General features: G+C 38.1%; 1 protein-coding gene across 1 annotated transcript in view; it reads right to left on the reverse strand.

The window, feature by feature from the left end:
* The window catches only part of FAM13A (family with sequence similarity 13, member A), a 460,082-nt gene that overhangs the window by 85,626 nt on the left and 367,517 nt on the right, over positions 1–6,939 (reverse strand). The window lies entirely within an intron of this gene.

A 6,939-nucleotide genomic window follows, 5' to 3' on the forward strand; every position in this document is an offset into this window, starting at 1 on the left:
ATGGAAGCAGCAGTCAAGAGATCAAACGACGTATTGCATTGGGCAAATATGCTGCACAAAACCTTTGTAGAGTGTTGAAGAGCAAAGATGTCAGCTTGAGGACTAAGGTGTGCCTGACCCAAGCCAAGGTATTTTCAACAACCTCATATACATGCGAAAGCCAGACAGTGAATAAGGAAGACCGTAGAAGAATTGATGCCTTTGAGTTATGGTGTTGGAGGAGAATACTGAAAGTGCCATGGGCTGCCAAAAGAACCAATAGATTCATTTTGGAAGAAGTGCAGCCAGAGCGTGTGTTAGAGGCCAAGATGGCCAAACTTTGTCTCACATACTTTGGGCATATTGTCAAGAGGGACCAGTCGCTAGAGAAGGATATCATGTTTGGTAAAGTGGAGGGTCAGAGAAAACGAGGAAGACCCCAACAAGATGGATTGGCCATGTGGCAACATCGATGGACTCAACTGTAGCAATTGTAGTGAGGTTGGCCCAGGATCAGACAGTGTTTCGTTCTGCTGTGCGTAGGGTTGCTATGGGTCGGTACTGACTCGATGGCACCTAACAACAAGAACAACAACAACTCTGGTAGCGTAGTGGTTAGGAATTGGGCTGTGAACCTCAAAGTCAGCAGTTCGAAACTACCAGGTATTCTGCAGGAGAAAGATGAGGCTTTCTGCTCCCGTAAAGATTTACAGCCTGGGAAACCCTGTACAGGGTCGCTATGAGTCAGAACTGACTCTATGGCACACCACCCCCATAATTAATTTGGACTCCTCATGTGCGTCTGTAGGATGAGCACTGGACTGTAAACTACAGGGTCGGCAGTTCAAACCCACCAACTGTTCCTTGGAAACAAAGGCACTTAACAACCAACAATGACAATATTTAATTTGATTTTATATTCTATAGCTTTTAATGTAAAATATACATGTTGTTATTAAGTGTTCTTGAGTTGGTTCTGACTCATAGTGACCTTATATAGGAACGCCAAGTGGTTAGCAGTTCAGTGCTTAGCCTACAGTGCCATATTAGTAAACTGACATAAAAGATTTATGTAACATTTTAAAGAAATATTGTAAGTATAAAGTAATTGAAGACATAGAAACACTAATAGAGACTAACATACAAGCACATATACTCATGCAAACACTTAAAGCTCTTCCCTCCACTGAGAGCAGTGCCTTCTGGGGATGAGTGGATGAGACTCAGTCTCTAACTTAAAATTATTTGTTCTATAATATACATTGTTTTCTTCTCTCTCTTCATTGTTGCCTTAACACCTAGGCCACATATGTCCAATCATGATTATTTTAATGGAGAGACTTTTATGTTTGAAAGATAAAAAATCTTTTAAAACCTAAGAGATAAAGTTCATTTTGTGACCTTCTTGAATAGTGAACAAACTACTAGAATAAATTTTACTAAATAAACACATAAAAATCGGAACATGCAACTGTTTCCTGTGAAAATCCCATTCTTCCCAAAGGTAAGTCTTTGAGTTAGTACATATCAATGGGTGGGTGTTAGCCTTGGTACTGGTCAGTTTGCGGGGCACTGTGTGCTTCTGACCATATCCCAACAGCTTTCAATCACACTTGTATTTAAATACATTACATTTAGGGCAAAATCGGGAATTTTATTTGAGTAGACACAGAAATTGACAATGAAAATAGATGGCCTGTAAGCTTTGCTAAATGTAAGGAAACCCTAGTATGGAGCTGAAAACTTCCAGAGATAAAGTAGGGCAATGGATTTACACACTGATCAGTACGAATGAATATTGCCAATTTTAAACAGGGATTCACGTTCATGCTATATTATAAAACTTGACCTGAATTTAGATCTCTGTGACTTCTTATTTTAAGTATCTAGATTTTAGTCTGTTTTTTCCCCCCAAGGGTTACTCTTTATCCTATTGATAGATTTAATGTTGCAGCAATACTAAACTATTTCTTTCTTTAAGACAGCTTGATTTTCTTTTTTACTTTACAGTAGGAACTTACCATAACATTAATATAATAAAGACATAGTTTCTGTTATATAAATATAATTGTCCAGTGTATTTGTATTATCTTTTAGAAGACTAAAAGCATTTTCCAGAAAAATTCTGCCTTATTATTGAAAAAAATTATGAAGAATTTCAAACATATACAAACATGAACAGATAACTATAATGTAAACAATTATCAAGTTTCCTATGTTTCTTTCATTCTTCCAGTTAATTCTTTTAACTTATTTTTTAGAAAGCATATTATGAAAAATTTTAGACATAAACAAAATTGTTGTTGTTGTTAAGTGCTACTGATTCGATACCAACTCATAGCGACCGTATGCACAGCTGAATGAAACACTGCCCGATCCTGGGCCAACCTCACTATTATTGCCACGGTTGAGCTCATTGATGCCGCCACTTGGCCAATCCATCTCGCTGGGGGTCTTCCTCTTCTTCTCTGACCCTCCACCTTACCAAATATGATATCCTTCTCCAGTGACTGGTCCCTCCTGACAATACGTCCAAAACATGAGAAACAAGAAGTGTATTTATGTATCTACCATCTGCTTCAATAGTTGTTAGCTTTCTACCTTTCTAGTTTCAGAGTTTCCATTTTTTTCTTTGCTTTGCTTAATTATATTAAAGCAAATCTCAACCATCATGTCATTTCATACCATGTCAAAATATATCTTGATATATTAAAATATGGACATTTTCTTATTTAGCCACAATTGGATTCCTATGTGGCACTGTAGGACAAGTGCTGGGCTGCTAATCACAATGCCAGTGATTGAAATACCCCAGCTGCTCCTCGGAAACCCTATACAGGGTTGCTATGAGTTGTAATCAATTCACTAACATACGATTTCCAAAGCTTTTAAAATTTTGGCTGGAGCAGAAAGCCTCGTCTTTCTCCTGCAAAGTGGCTGGTGGGCTTAAACTGCCAAACTTGTGGTTCACAATCCAGTGCTTAGCCTATGGACCCATGGTGCTCCTATAACACAAAATACTCAGTCCAAAATAAAATGTCCTTGATTGTCTGAAAATGGCACTTTTGTTATTGATTTAATCATTCCTTTATAAATGGTAGTCTCTATCTATAACAATCAGTCTGCCTGGTAAAATACTACTTTATTACTTAAGACCCACCTTAGACATCAATTCCCTCCCAAATCCTTGACACTGCTTCCCTCCCCTGGGCATTAATCATTCTTTCCTCTCTGCTTCATCTTATCTTGCATACACAGGCACTGTTTGTTTTTCCCAGTTCTGATATGCATGGATTTCAGTTATCATGAGTTACTTTATTCACACCAATCCTTCAACCCCACAGTTCAAATTGCAGGTAGCGTTCTATATTGTTGTTAAGTGTCAGAGTGTTGATTCCAAACCATAGTGAAACTATGCACAAGAGAACAAAACACTGCCCACTCCTACACCAATCTCACAATTATTAAGCTTGGGCCCACTACTGTTGCCACTGTGCTGATCCACTTTGCTGGGGATCTCCGTCTTTTTTCACCAACCCTCTACTTTACCAAGCATGATATCTTTTTCTAGGGACTAGTCTCTCCTGATTATTATGTCAGAAGTATAAGAGACAAAGGCTGGTTATCTTGGCTTCGAAGGAGCATTCTGGTTATACCTCTACCAAGACAGGTTTGTTTGTACTTCTGACAGTCCATGGTACCTTTAATAGTCTTCGCAAACACCACATCTCAAATGCATCAATTCTTATATGGTCTTCTTTATTCATCGTCCAACTTTCACATGCATGTGAGGCAACTGAGAATACCATTGCTTGGGTCAGTGACATCTTTGCTCCTGAACACTTTAAAGAAGTCTTGTGCAGTAAATTTGCCTAATGCAATACATTATTTGATTTCTTGATTGTTGTTTCCATGAGTGTTAATGGTAGATCCAAGTAAAATGAAGTTTTTGACAATTTCAATGATTTCTCCTGTTGTCATGATGTTATTTATTGGTCCAGTGGTGAGGATTTTGTTTTCTTTACATTGAGGTCTGCTCTTTGATCTTCATCAGTAAATACTGTAAGTACTCTTTGTTTTCTGTAAGGAAGGTGTATCATTTGCATATCACAGGTTGTTAATGAATCTTCCTCCAATCCTGATGGCATGTTCTTCTTCATACGATCCAGTTTCTCAGATTATTTGCTCAGCATAGCATACTGACTGAATAAGTATGGTAAAAGAACACAACCCTGGCACACACCTTTTCTGATTTTAAACCATTCAGTTTCCCCTTATTCTGTTCAAATTACTGCCTCCTGGTTTATGTACAAGTTCCTCACGAGCATAATTAAGTATTCCAGTATACTCATTCTCTATAATGTTGTCCATAGCTTGTCAAGATTACACAGTCGAAAACCTTTGAATAGTCAATAAAACACATGCAAACATCATTCTTGGAGTCCTGGTATGGCGCTGTAGGATAAGCAGTGAGCTGCTAACCAAAAGGCTGGCAATTCAAACCCATTAGCCACTCCTTGAAAACCTTATACATGGTCACCATGAGTCAGAACTGACTTGACAGCACTTTAACAATAAGAACAAACATCTGCCTGGTAGTCTCTGCTTTCAGCAAGATCCATCAGACATCAGCAATGATATCCCTCATTCCAAGTTCTCACCTGAATCTTACAACAACCTCTGGCAGGTCCCTTGTCAATGCACTGATATAACTGATTTTTAATTATCTTTAGCAAATTTTACTTGACTGTGATATTAGTGCTATAGTCCAATGATTTCAGTATTCCATTGGGTCACCTCTTTTTCGAACTGGCACAAATACAGTTCTCTTCCAATCAGTTGGCCAGGTAGCTGTCTTCCCAATTTCTTAGCAGAGATAAGTGAGTGCCTCCAGTGTTGCATCAATCTGTTGAAAGATTTCAACTTGTCTTACATCAATTCCCAGCGCCTTATTCTTTGCCAATGCCTTCAGTGAACCTTGGAATTCTTCCTTCAGTATTCTTGGTTCTTGATGATATGCTGCCCCTTAAAATGGTTGACCATCAACCATTTCTTTTTGGCACAGTGACCCTGTATATTCCTGCTATTTTCTTTTGATGCTTTCTGTATCATTCAATATTTTCCCATAGAAGCCTTTATTATTACATGTTGTGGCTTGAAGTTTTTCCTCGATTCTTTCAGCTTGAGAACTGCTGAGCGTGTCCTTCCCTTTTGGTTTTCTACCTCCAGGTCTTTGCACATTTCATTATAATATTTAACTGTCTTCTTGAATTGACCTTTGAAATTTTCTGTTCAGCTCTTTTACTTCCTCATTCCTTCCATTTGCTTTATCATCTGTATGCTGGAGAACAAGTTTCAGAGTCTCCTCTGACATCCATTTTGGTCTTTTCTTTCTTTCTTGTCTTCTTCCTGACCTTTTGCTTTCTTCCTGTCTGATATTCTTGATGTCATCCCACAGCTGTTCTATTTTAACTGTGAGTAATTAAATGAAGAATAGGCTTTACTGGTAGCTGTTTAGTCTACAAATCAGTACATAAATGATACCTGTACATCATGACCAGTGACCAATCAGGTCTTCCTTTCAAGTCTGTGAGTGATTGGTTACTGCCCATCTACTATTTAGTACAAGCACAGACAGTGAAGTGTGTACTGGTGCTACCTCTTTGTCATCCATTGATAAAGTCATATCACTTTTTTTTTTTGAAAAGAAGGAATTGGTCAACAAACATGAAAGTGCAGCAAAAAAGCAGAAAGCTATAACTCTGCAAGTAGGATTCAAAAGTAATGTAAATAGAGTTATAGAAGACCAAGTGGCCTGTGGGAATGTTGACACAGCTGCTATTCCAGCGACTCTTGTCATGCAGTCAGGGAACTCAGTGAAGGTGAACTTACTGACCTGAGTGAGGAAAATGATGATGATGGGACAACTGAGGAGGTCTCACAGGAAACGTCACTGGCAAGAGCCTTCATATTAAAGGAATTCTCAGAGATATTTCATAATGTTGGAAGTGCAATGGATAAAAGACTGGTAGAATCCATATTTACAAAGGAGTAAGACAATTTGCCAAGAAATGCAAATGCTTTATTTCCATATCATAACTTATAAGATGAAATGAAAGCAAACAGTATTCATTCAAACTGTTGATAAGTTTTTGTTTTTTGTTTTACAAAGAACACTTTAACTTTCAATGTTTCTAATATTTTAAATTACAGTATACAAAATAAGTCCTTGAATTTTTTTTCATTTCCCGCTTCATTTATAACCAACAGTAAGAGTTTTTAAAGCTTTGAGAAACATTTTTAAAGGCCATGAAACCACTGTAACTTAATCTACAGATTAAGATCACTTTGCATGGCTTTGGTTTATACCATCACTTTTAAGGTATCACACTGCTGTGCTAGTAAGGATTGTGGTAAAGTTCACTGGTCTGTTTCTTCTACTATGATTCCACTTGGTTCTTTGAGGGAGTGTTTGTTTGTAGTTAGAAGACCTGGCTCTCCAATCAGAGTACTTGAGGTTGAATCTATGGTGTTGGAGAAGAATATTCAAATTACCATGGACTCTCAGCCTTAATGCCATTTTATTAGAAACCTCCAAGCCATGAGAGACAAGTGGAGGAAGAAGTGAATGTGCAGGCTGATGCACAAAAGAAGAAAGATGAGGCAGAAGTCCAAGTAAACGCTAGTGTGTGTGTGTGCACCCCTAGAAGCCACAGCAGCAGGAATATGGAATGCTGGTGGCTGGGACACTGATACAAGTTGTTGACTGTGTGCTATTGTCTAGAACTTCTGGTTTAGTGTAACTAAAACTTCTATCATCATTCGACGAATGCTGTGAACACCTGAGAGCAATCTCACTTGTACCAATTCAGTTCATATTGATTCTTTCTCCTAGATCTTTGACATTCTGACTTAGATCGTGTCTCTGTTCTCAGTTGAGGTTGAATGTAGCATGTGCAT

Source organism: Chrysochloris asiatica, unplaced genomic scaffold, assembly GCF_000296735.1.
Source record: "Chrysochloris asiatica unplaced genomic scaffold, ChrAsi1.0 scaffold00109, whole genome shotgun sequence".
Lineage (NCBI taxonomy): Eukaryota > Metazoa > Chordata > Mammalia > Afrosoricida > Chrysochloridae > Chrysochloris > Chrysochloris asiatica.